The sequence below is a fragment of the Belonocnema kinseyi genome, chromosome 6 (genome assembly GCF_010883055.1).
Source record: "Belonocnema kinseyi isolate 2016_QV_RU_SX_M_011 chromosome 6, B_treatae_v1, whole genome shotgun sequence".
NCBI lineage: Eukaryota > Metazoa > Arthropoda > Insecta > Hymenoptera > Cynipidae > Belonocnema > Belonocnema kinseyi.
Window position 1 is genome coordinate 136,358,570 of NC_046662.1, and position 13,326 is coordinate 136,371,895.

At 33.0% G+C, this 13,326-nt stretch overlaps 1 protein-coding gene across 3 annotated transcripts in view; it reads right to left on the reverse strand.

Moving 5' to 3' along the window:
* Window positions 1-13,326, reverse strand: part of LOC117174994 (neuroligin-4, X-linked) — a 450,915-nt gene that overhangs the window by 39,980 nt on the left and 397,609 nt on the right. The gene's annotated exons all lie outside the window — the stretch shown is intronic.

A 13,326-nucleotide genomic window follows, 5' to 3' on the forward strand; every position in this document is an offset into this window, starting at 1 on the left:
GCTTATTCCTACTGCTCAGTTAATCCAAGTTCGAGACGGTATGATATTGTACAAGCTTTTATAAAATGTATAAATAGAATGCTTGAATATGCTTTTTCACGCGGCGAATAGTCACGCAATGCGTAGAGAACGAAACCCCCTTCCAGTCGAACAGAGTCTCGCAAGAAATTCTTTTATCAAGTATTTCAAAGCTTTTTGAATCCATATAAATTTTCTTTTTATAATGTTCCTTCGGGCGCATTGTGGCTCGTAAAGTTTTGTGGATAAGGGTAATACTTGCTTCCCGGTTCTCTTTTTTTTCTCAAAATTGTAGCAAGGTACATATTAATCAAACATAAGTTCTTTTAATATGTATAACAAAGCTATTGGAGTTTACTATCTACCTTCCTTTTGCAATGCTCGTTCGCGCGCATTGTGGCTCGTAGGTGTTAGTTAAACGAAGGTATAACAATTGTAATTTACTTTTTTCCAAATGTTAATAATAAAGTTATACACTAATTACATGAAGTGATATGAATTTTATTAATTAACATAAAGTTATACACTCATAAAAAAGAATTAAAATAAAGCCAAAGTGCTCGCCTTTAAGATAATAAGCAAATATTTCAACATTAATTGTCCTTTTCTTTTGGTGCTTCACACTTTATATGGTTAGTAGCATGGATTCTCAGACATACAATCAATGATTGTAAGACTGAGATTTGCCTGATAATCCAAATGATTTCCTTTCTCACAAATATAATTCGATATTAAATGTATCACTCTTGTCACATTAATAAGGTGTCTAATTAATTATACGTAGCGGGGAAATGCGGTGTCTCCGCCTTCGGGGAACGGCTTAACTATTTTTTTCCTTGTTATGTCCTCCTCATCTTTTTCTCTACCATATTTTCCTTCCTTTATAACTTTTCTCTCTACTCTTGCTAGTAAATCCGAAAAATGTTTTTTTTCCATTCTACCAATTCATTATCTTAATTCGTTCATGAAAAATGATATTTCAAAAAAGGTTCAAAATAATGGAGACCAAGGGCCAATGAATCATAGAGTACATTTTCTCTATTGAAATTGATCTAGCTGTAAATCAATCAATCAACAATTACACAAAAAGCGATATTTCATTATGCCATTGACTTATGACAATCAAGTTTTTCATAATGTACTAGTGTAGTGCTCAGGAATATCACTGGCAAACCAATAGAAATAAATTCCCAACCAAACATTGGATATATATGTATATGCATGCCCATTTTCTCGGCGAGGAGCTCGTAAGAAGCTAAAAACTACTGAATCCAGAGGATTCGAATAGCGTCCAGTTTTGCTGCGAGTTTCTCGGTATACGAGGAGCACGTATTTCCTTTAGCATTCAATTCAAGCATTTCGATGTTCAGTCCTGAGAATGTTGCGTGTGGCGTATGGTAAGTAATGCACTTTCAACCAATTTCCCTTTCATTGCGCAAGAAGGGACGAAAACCCCAGCTGGCCACAAAGCCCTCACCATTCCGAAAGGAGACCCACCGAAAACATTTCTCTGTATCCCTCGATGACATTTATGACATCAACTAAACTCACTAAACCGAAGACTGCTGAGCAAAGATACTGACCTGTTGTCTTCTCCCCTTTGTCTAGAGAAGAGAAAAGAGCGAGCGGCACTTCGCTCTTAGTCCATGGACAAAAAGGACTTCTAACGTGGCTCCAATGGAAATCGAACTATAGAACTTCCGATTGCCGGTTGGGTGCTTTCCTAATTAAGCTATTAGAGAGATCGAAAGAAAAATCATCTTCCAGAAAAGTACGCTATCTCAAGCCACGTGTTACATTTATGATATGAGTAATTTAAGGAAATCTGTATGATCAGCAGAATAGTTACTACCGATCAGTATAGACGTCAAATAGGTGTCGTGTAGACAATAAAAACTGTCGATCAAGTTCACTCTTCAAATAACAAAAAATACTGAACGTCAATTTTGACAAGATGGAAAATAAATTTGAAAAAAGTTTTGTGTCATATTTTTCTGAAAAAAAATCATCTAACGTCACTCTACTGGGAATCCAATCACAAAGCTTTCTAGCTTGAGATAGTATATATTTCTGAAAAATGATTTTTATTAATCCCTCTCATAGCTTAATTGGGAAAACACCCGAACGCTAACCGGAACTTCGGTGGTTAGATTCCTAGTGCACCGACGATAGAAGATTTTTTTCAGAAAATTTTTTGTTGTCTTCTGGACAAAAAATAAAAAATAAGAAAGAAAAATGAGAAGGCAATCAACCAAATCATTATCCTTCTCTCTTTTATTTATTTCATCTTCCTTATTTTGATCATTATTCAATCAAAATGAAATAAAAATGTTCGTAAATAACAATCAACAGCGGTTCGGCACTCATACATCACCCTTATTAAGGAAAAAATTGAAATTACATAAAAATGTTAAGCATGCAGGAACAACAACGACGCCACAACGCGCTCTTCTCAAAACCTAAGAATTAGCACCCGAGATTCAAGTGAAAGTTCGGATGGAAACCTAGCTTTAAACAAATCTGCAATAGAAATTACGTCCTCCAACAAAAATGAGAAGGCAGTCAAAAAATCCACTTTCTTCTCTATTTTATTTCTTTCGCCTTCCTTAATTGATATGCTATTGTCTAAGATGGGATGCATGCTATTTTTAAAATTATATTACATTACCGGAATTACGAAAAAAAATTCAAAATATACGCATACCATGATGAACCATCAACAATACCGACGGGGTATTTCTTTTGGCGTTTCCTGTTAAGAATTGACCAGAATTCAGGCGAATTACGTGTAGAAGCCAAGGAGTCTATCAGGTTATTATCCAAAGCCTTTATTTTATCAATTAAAAGTTTTTTATGAGTATTCTGAGATTCTACCTCCCCCCCCGTTATATTACTTCATTAATTCCTCAATATTTAAGCCCATTTTTCGTTTTGCTTCGCGGCAATCTTTATCGAACCAAGGTTTTTTATTGTTCATAATACATGATCTTGCCTAAATATTTCTTCATATACCAAGACATTTAGTTACGCCAGTTATAGTAAAGATGAGTTTGTCATTAGGCGCATCTACACTACCTTCCACATTCGCAACCTCGTCTCTCCATTTTATGCATTCTTTAAACTCTTTGCTCTTTTTAATATCAAACATTAGACTATTAGTTTTAAATATATCGTTGTGCGATAGTACCTGGTGAGGAGGCATGCCCTTTAAATATAGAATTAGAAGTATGTGATCAGACAAAGTAGATAAAGGTAATACTTTAAAATCGCTGACAGTCAGTAAACAATCTATAGTAAATTGTGTAGGAGAGTTGGAAGGGGCTCTACCATTCAATACGAATAACCCATTTGTTTCCATAAAATTCACGAGTTTTTTACCTTTTGAGTTTGACAATAAATCCACTGACGATCTGGCCCGAAGAAATATAAATTCATTTAAAAATATACTTTCATCCATTTGGTTCAAGGCAGCAATTCGAGAATTGAATTCACCTCCGACAAAAATGGGAAAATTAGCAAAATACACACTTATTACTTTCAATGCCTGATCAAATTTCTCCAGGAAAGAATCCACCCTGGCAAGTGGGGAAAGATACACTGCACATAAAATAAACTTCATGCCACAGCTTTGCATTTAAATGAATATAATTTTATTTTCACACATAACTAAATTTGCGCCATACGGTCTTTTACTTAGAGCGATTAGGATACCTCCTTTGGTCTACCTCTGACTGCGTTGATCTTTCACCCAAGTTTCGTACACACGTAGAATGTCCATTGGTCCGAAGATGTCATCTATGTCCTTGATATTACAGATGTCATGTATATTCCAAAAACATATTTTCGGTCGTCCTAATTCCCGACAGTCAAAGTAAAAAACCTTGGACTTAAAACTGGATGTGCATCGCCAGATCGTCCTCATAATACCTCTCTTCGTTGCTATTCTTTGCTATCTTTCTGGTATCCTTGATCAGTGCTACGCGGCTCTGAGAAAGTAGATGCCCTCATAAAATGAAATGGGTTTCCATTAGGGACTTTCTCTTTCTGTGTCGCATGTTTTTTGTGCTTTCATTTAATTGCCGATTTAAGCTTTAGTTGATTGTGTGCTCGTATTGCCCCTTCTTCCTCAACCGAGTCATCTTCCAGCTTACGCTTCCCTTTGCCCTGAATCAAATCATTCACCTCTTCGAAGATGACTTCCTTATTACCCACTAACAGTTTGTTTCTTCTGATAGTTACATAAATTCTCGCTTCTTTAAGCTTCTCCGCTGACTCAAGTAATAATTTTCTCTGTTCCCTTTTCTGCGCCGTGCCAAAGTACACCAACAAATTTTACAATAACAGGTCATTTCCCTTTATGTCTCCCCAGCCTGTATGTGTCCTCGATACACAATTCCGGCATTTGTGTGCCGACTTTCTGGAAAGTTGATGTTATAGTACTGATCAAATTATCATTGTGCTCTGAGTCGTCTTTCAATCCAAATGTGAGAATCTTCTTTTCCCTAGATTTTCGATCTGCATATTCACGATTCTGTTCTATACATTTAACTTTTTCGGAATGCCTCAAGTCCTTGTGAGATTGTGTCAGCAACTCGTTACTATTTCACTCTATTTTGATTGAGGAGTTCCAGAAAGTAGCTGTTCATGTCAGCACTGTATCATTTTTTCAACGTTTTATTCACATATTCCTTGCATTAAATTTTAATACTGCTGAATTTATTTTTATCATTCATGATACTTCAGTTCAAGTAAGTAAATTCTTACAAGAGCTTTCAAATTATATGTTCTTCATTTTCAATAGTTTTTTTGACATGCTAACTATATCAATATAAAATTCTAAATGTTTAACAGTGATCCACTGTTTGTAAAAGGGTCTCTTAAGAATCTGTTGGTATTTCACAAGATTCATGCAAACATTTTATATGGTTTAATTCATTTGCTGCGGTATGCTGTGAGATTTATAACTAGTTTCGAGTGGCTTTATCGCAAAATCTTCTGCAATATTGCAAATTTTAGAAGATTATTTTTCATTGAAAATATTTATTTTCAATACATACCTCTTTTCTCTAGCCTATACATGCTGCGTATACATGTTGCGTATCATTTTACAGTCTTTATCTATTAAAATATCTCCCTCTTAGTCGCAATGTTCTAGAAGGTTCTAAAGTTTAAAAAAAATGTTTAACCTCTGAATTAAATTAGTTAGCTAGAAAGCAATATACCTTCCTCGATTTCTATAAACTATATTCATTTTTGTATTTTGTGTCAGTATGCGTCAGGAATATCAGAATCTGCAAGTGGTTGTTCAGTTTTGAGTAAACTTTAGAAAATTATAGTTTTATATAAGAGACAATTACGGTCCAAAGGATTTTTTAAAATTTGCAAAATTACGGGAGTCACTCCATGTTGAATTTAGAAAGAGTCAATATAAAAAAACTTCGGCAAGTACAAAAACGTTTAATTTTAGGAAACCTGAAAGAAATTTATTCAAGCTTCAAACGAAAGTTTTCGAACTTGAAGATTGACTTTTCAAAGTTTGCAAAATTTTGGCCTGGGGAATGTATTGTTGCTGGTGCTAGTGGAAAACATTCCATTTGTGTTTGCAAAATCCATAAAAATACAAAGTTATTGATGTATTGAGCAAATTTAAACGAGCTTGTTGCTGATGACGAAACTCTTCAGTTTTTAGCATCATACAAAACAATGCTGTCTTCAATGATTTTTGATCCTAAATTACCTGCCTGTTATTTATAATTATGTGAACCTTGTCCAGGCGTAGAACCAGGCGAAATCACGAAACTGTAATTCAAGACGCAACGCAGAGTGAATATTGGAATAAATAAAAGATTACTGTACATCCCGCAGTGGTGTACTTCAAACAGAATAACAGAGTTGTTTGTAAAAGTTATGCAATTATTTCGGAAGATCTACTGTTCAAAAAATAATTTCTTTATAATAAGTTCTTGGCTACGTCTCATGGTAAAAGCCCATGCGATGGTGTTGGAGAAACTCTTAACTGAGAAGCTGGTCGAGCTAGTTTACAACGTCTAAGCAAGAAACAAATCTTGACAGCCAATGATTTGTACGAATAAGGCACTGAGGCTTCACCCAAAATAAAGTTACTTTTCTGCTCTGAGAAAGATCACAACAAAAAAGCTGGAAATTTAAAGAGTCGCTTTGGAAAAGCTCAGGCGGTCAAAGATACGAGAAGCTTTAATTTTTTTATCCCAATCGGTGACAATAAAATACAGTGTAGGCAATACTCTGCTTCCACGGAATTATTTGAATTCGAAATAGAGAAAAGTCTTAAACAAAAACGTGATTAGTGACAGGTAAGGGGAAATCACTCAGAAAAAACACAAATATGTAAGAGGCAAGGGAAACTCACTTAGAAAGAACCCCAATATATGAGAGGCAAGGGGATCTCGCTCAAAAAGCACCGTGATATGTGAGAGGCAAGGGGAACAAATCAAAAAGCGCCCCAATATGTGAGAAATTATGGGAACTCATTTAGAAAGCACCCCAATATGTGAGAAGCAAGGGGAACTCACTCATAAAGCACCCCAACATGTGAGAGGCAAGGATAACTCGCTTAAAAAGTAACCCGATATATGAGTAGCAAGGGGGACTCACTTAGAAAGCCTTTTTTTTATTTGTTAATCTAACCGACTGAGAATAATTTTTAGTTATTTATTGCATCGATTTATGTCAGGTTTTAATGAATTTGAAATTTTCTCAATAAATCGTACATACCGGGCGATTTTCTCTAAAAATGTGCTCTTTTCACCCTGTGCGACACTGGAAGAGCAGCGCGGAGGCAGCGCAAGGTCCCACTAAAAGTACATTATCTCGTGATCTAGAAGAGTCACCATTAATTTTATTTTCAAATTAAAGGTGAAATTATAAGGAATTGAATTCTCTAGACAAGAAAAGAGAAATTTTTCCCCTTCTTGACGAAAAACTGAATTCAACATTTTTTCGACATTTTTTTGGTCAACATTAAAAAGAAAAAAATTTCTGGAATATTTATTTTTTGGCGTATAGTTTTATCTATAACAGCTACAATTTTCATTAAAATTCGTTACATGATTTCATAAATATAGATATTAAAAAAAATGTGATGCGGAAATTCAACATGGTGTAACTCCCGTAATTAAACATTTTTTTCAATCCTTTGGACTCTAATTGTCTCTTATATAAAACTATAATTTTCTAAAGTTTACTCAAAATCGAACAACCACTTGCAGATCCTGATATTCCTACCGTATACTGACCCTTTTTTAATTTATATTTGGCTAAATGTTGATTTAACGCTTCCAGAAAGTAGGTGTTCACGTTATCACTGTACCATTTTTCCAATGTTTGATTCACAGTTTCCTATAATTATATATTTTTGGTTGGAAATTGTTTTGTAGAATTAATTTAATATTAATTAATTATTAAAAAAAAATTAATTTTGTTTGGTTTTTTTTTGTTGGAAATTCAACTCTACAGTAGAAAATTAGTTTTTCTTGTGCTTTGAAAATTAATCGTTTTTGGGAGTATTCTATTGTTTTTCATTTAAAATTTAATTTTTGTTGTTGTTAAAATAGTAATATTTTGTTTGAAAATTCAAATGGCTGAGAGTTAAACTCTTTTGTGAAAATTTCATTTTTTGTTTTGTTTTCAGATTTATAATTTTAGTTAAAAATTCATTCTTTTTTGTCTTTTGGTTGACGTCTTAACTATTGTGTCAAAAATCCTTAGTTTTTTTTCAAGTTTAATTGTATTTTGTATAATATAAAAATATATTATAGCTAAAAAATTAATCATTACATTTTTGGCTGAAAACTTATTGGAAATAGAACTATTAGATCTACTGTAAAAAACAAAAGACATAACAAATACATATGTAAAAAATAGGATTGCTTTAGATTTATTTTAATAAAACCTCTAATTTTTAGATAAGAATTTATTTTGTATTAAAAATTTTTATTATTCAGTTTAAAATTCGATTATTGTTTTAAAAATTCAACAATTTTCTAACAAGTTATTGGATGAAAATTGAACGTTTTTGTTAAGTAATCGTCTTTTAAGATTAAAGGTTTCTTAATCAACTCTGATATTTATGTGGGTGATTAATTTTATAAATTCTAACAAGAGCTTTCAAATTATACTTTCTTCATCTCAAATAGTTTATTTGACGTCCTAGCTATATCAATATAAGGTTCTAAGACTGTTACAGTGATTCGCTGTATGTAAGAGGACCTATTAAGAATCTGTGGCTATTTTTCAGTGGCGAACTGGGTAATCAGGGGCGCGGCCAAGGACCCAATACTGGAGGGAGGCTCCTAAGAAAAGTTCATCGAAGAAAAGGAAAAACTGTTTCTAAGGATTATAAAGTGAACGCATTAGATGTGAAAAGTAAAAAAAAAATAATTGAATTTTGGGGGCGAAAGACACAAACGACGAAAAAAATAAACGGACGAAATTAAATCACCGCAAAAAAAGCTCCAAATTCGTTATTATTCATTAATTATAATAATATAAATTGATTGAAAAGATAGATTTTTCAGGGTATATGAGAATATAATTTAGAGCAAAATAATGAACAGAAGTATTTAATCATTCATTTTCAATAAAATTGGTACTTTATTTTGCAATAACTGAAAAAGCAACCCTGGTCGGAGGTACAAAAAGAGATGCAATATACATTCGATATAATAGTGTTGAACGTAATATATAAAATTTCGAATTTTGGAAAAAATCAAGGGCAAAGTACGAGATACGTGATGAAAATGTGTTCAGTAAAGCCGAAAGAGCTTTAACAAAAGATAATTTGCAATCACCAAATTACAGTTTTGTCGATCTTTTGACCTTCAATTTTTTAAAGTTCGTACACACATGTGAGGCAGTATAAAGACAGAGCATGCAGAGTGAAGTAAATACATTATCGAGTGCGAAGCGCATGAACCAAAAGTCGCGCACCCTAGACGCGCTACAACTTGAAAGTGATAAGAATGTGCCCGCGCAGCTGGCAGATTGTTTTTCTACTAAGAGTTCAGTCAATTGTTAATTTCTTTTCTGGTTTCTAATTATTTTTCAAAGATGAAAAACCTATCACAACATATAATAACATTAAAAATGACGAAAAATGCTAAAATTATAATAAAATAACAATTATTATAGTAAAGTATAGCAAAATATAGTAATATTTTACAATTCCAAAAACAAAGAAATATATCTTCTGATCCGAACTCTTGAAATGTAAGCTAATAACTTGTTTCAGAGAAAATCTCAACTAGTAAGTAGTCATATTAATATAAAAATTGAGTTTAAACTTAAAAATAACTAAAATAATTAAATACATCCGATAATTAGTTGACATTTTGTAATAAATTAAATGAGTTGCCCCCTTTCATATTTGTAAGCGAAAATGTAGTCATACTTTTTACATAAATAAGTTGATCTGGAAACTCCCTCAAGGTACATATAGGCGTCATCGAAAGTTAATATATGTAAAAAATCAATGTATATTAGCGGACGCCCATAAGAAATGCATTTAGGTGTCTTATACACTTTTAATCATTAAATATATTTTGGATTGCATCGGAAACTTGTGAATTTAAAATGCCGTATTGTAGTTGACGACAAGAATATTACTTTCACTTTTACTGTTTCAATATGAATAATTTATTATTCATTTCAAAAATATTTTCTTTAATAGAATTAAAAGCATACATTAGAGAATTTCTTAGAGATAATATGGGTAAGAAGAAATTAGAGGACACTTTTACCTTACTGGTATTATTGACAGGAGTACAAGTGGAAATCTTGGATATCATTGGATATTCTTTTCACTCTTTCAATTGCAATTTAATATATATATATATATATATATATATCTTCTTAAACAATATAATATTTTTGGGGCGTCTTGGCATGGCTTAGGGGTCACCAACCAAGTGGGGTGCAGCTGTGAAACCCCGGCTGCGCCCCCCATGCCAGTCCATCACTGGTATTTTTCGAGTCGCTTAATTGCAAAGCCTTCTGCAATCTTACAAATTTTACAAAATTATTTTTGAATTCAAACAGTTTTTTCAATACATATTTATTGAAAATATCATAAGAAATCACGTGAAATGAGCGACATATACTTATGGAATGTATAAACAAAGAATTTGTGAACTCCCTGTTGGCAAATATCAAAGGAGAATCCTTAAGGAATTTATTATTATCCATTTGTTTATAGAAAGTTACTTTTAAATCATTTTGTAAATCCCGCGAAGCTTCAGGGCGTGGCAAAGAAGAATACTACTTTTGGGAAACAAAATTAATCGATTGCTATCTAGAATTGCTATCAACCGCGGCTTCGTGCATGTCCAAACGGTTTTGTTTTTGAGTAGAACCAAATAACCAAATTAGTTAAAATTAAGTGTCCAAGTTCGTGTGAAAAAGAACCGGTTTTTAATATTAATACTCAAAGGTTCAATGTTGCATTTCTTTAAAACAATGAATAACGTAGATAGAACACTGCGATTTGTATGTATGGTCACCCAAGGGAACTCACGTGATTCCTATACAAAGGAACAAAGAATTTCTTGAAAATGTATTTCTTCTCTTGGAGGATTTTTATTTCAAACACTACATGAGAGTGGTATTTAAATGTCAGTAATAGTTATTTTACACATTTAATATGTATTTATATCAAAGTTATTTATTCAAATGCCTATTGCAAGCAACATTTGTAGTGCAAAGAAATAGTTGCTATAATGATTAAAATTTTTGAAAAATTAGGGTGTTTGATGGAGGAAGAGAGGTCCCATCAGGACTTTAAAGACATGAAGCATAGATATCAAGGTGTATGGGATAATCACATGATGTCTGACTATTGCTGGTGCCTAAAAAGGAATATGAAGACCGTTCATAAACTAAAGAGTATACGAAGATCATTTGAGTTAAAAAAGACATCAGATTTTATTTATATGTAGCATCATACTTGAAACCTCACATAAGCCTTTTGTTGACATCCCCATTTCTGTAACAAGTAAGTTCTGAAAGAAGTGGTACCTATATGTGGTTCAGAATGGGTAACGCTGAAACCGCTTCAACTGAATATAAAGCGTTTATCACGCTGTATTAAGCTAGTTTAAATTTAATTTAATCAATAAGCACCTGATACTATAGCATTTTCGGATGGCGACAAGGTTACAAATTCTAAACAGCATAGAACCCACATAAAAAGTTTTCACGTTTTTCCAAATTCAAGCATTAAAATTTCTTGACCTTCATCTCAAGATGTCCACTTAAACCTAAAAGTACCCTGATTAAGTTGGTTAGCGTTGAATTTTGTGGGTTTGACCTTGAACTGGCCTTGATGCTGACCTAATGGCATCTAACGGACACCGGATTCTAATTCAGCGACCACTTGAACCTAAAGGTACCCTGATTTAGTGGGTTAGCGATCAATTATGTAGGTTTGACTTTTAACTGACCTTGACACTGACCTGCCGGTCTCAAACGGACAATAGATTCGAATTCAGCACTCATGCACCCAATCAAGGAAAATAATTAAAATAAAATTTTAAGCAGACATGAACGGCAACGCAGTCACAACGCTCTCTGCCATAAGCCGCAGAATGAACACCCGAAATTCAAGTGAAAGGTCAAAAGACAAAACCAGCTACAAACAAACCTCGAATAAAAATGACCTCCAATTCAAGTCAGATAAATTAAAATTTAAAGAATTTAAATGAGATTAGGATCAAATTTAAAATCCTATTTCCAATAATCAAGATAATGTGCACAATTCCTGAAAAAAAAACCAAGAATCTAACGACAAAATTTATAAAGCCAGCATAAAATGTTCCTATTGCAATATGATAAAAATTTTATTCTAAAAAAGAATAGAAAAAATTGTTTTTTGCCTTCTGGACAAAAATAAAAAAGAAGGAAGAAAAATGAGAAGGCAACCAACCAAATCCCCTTCATTTCCTCTTTTATTTATTTTCTCTTCCTTGTTTTTATAATTATTAAATCACAATAAAAATACTTTATAAAATGCAATCACGAACGTTTTGGCCCTCATAAAGCACCCTTCACAAGGTAACAAAATTAAAATAAAATAAAATTTTTAGCAGGTAAGAACAGCAATGACGAACAGCGTTCTCTCTCCGAAACCTAAGAATCAACACACGAGATTCGACTGAAAGTTCAAAAGTCAAACCCGCTATAAACAAACCTGAAATGGAAATGACCTTCAACCCAAGTCAGCTAAATTAAAATTTAAGAAATTTAAATAAGATCAAAATCAAATCTATGATCCTATTTGATGTCTAATAATCAAGATAATGTGCAGAATTCCTGCAAATAAAACCAAGAATATAACGACCAAATTTGAACAAACATCATTAAATTTTCCCATTGCACTCTGAAAACAATGTCTCCTAAAAAAAATTTTTTTGCCTTATGGATAAAAATAAAAAAGAGAAAAGAAAAATTTGAAGGCAACCAACTAAATCCCCTTTTTTCTCCTTTATTTCTTTTGCCTTTCTCATTTTTGTCATTATCAGATTACAAAAAAAAACATTCGTAAAAAACAATCACCAACGTTTCGGCATTCATGCAGCACCATTATCAAGGCAAAAAAATTAAAATTAAATGTTAAGCAGGCAGGAACAGCAATGCAGCCAAAATGATCTCTTCCCGAAAACAAAGAATCGACATCCGAGATTCAAGTGATTGTTTAAAAGTCAAACTAGCTATAAACAAACCTGAAATAGAAATTACCTTCAACCCAAGTCAGCTAAATTAAAAATAAATAAATTTAAATGGGATTTCGACAGATTGCGAAGCGACATCTATAATGATCGATCGTAAATACTCGTTTTGTGATTCGATTCCCAGTGGATCGACGCTAGAAAATCTTTCGATCTCGCCAAAACATTAATTGGGAAAGTACTATACAAGCAATCGGAAGATCTGTGGTTCGAAAGTTCCGTCGGTAACTAAGAATTTTGGCTGGGTGCTAGCGCCATACAGTGGAAATCTGAGAAAAAGAGGCTGCGACGCATGTGAAAACGTACTACTGAAGCGATTATGCATGCGCTTCAAGTCACCTTTAGCAGAAGTTAATGGGATATATTTTAATTTTTCACGCTTCAAAAATACTATTGTAATTTCTCCATGGCATTCTAATGGAAAATTTATTACAGAATCGGAATTGCAATCATTTAAATGCCTATCTTGCTTTTTTCTTAGTTTTTGTTGCATGATACCGAAGGGATACTCTGTGGATACTATTAGGATATGCTGTAGAGTATTCTTTCC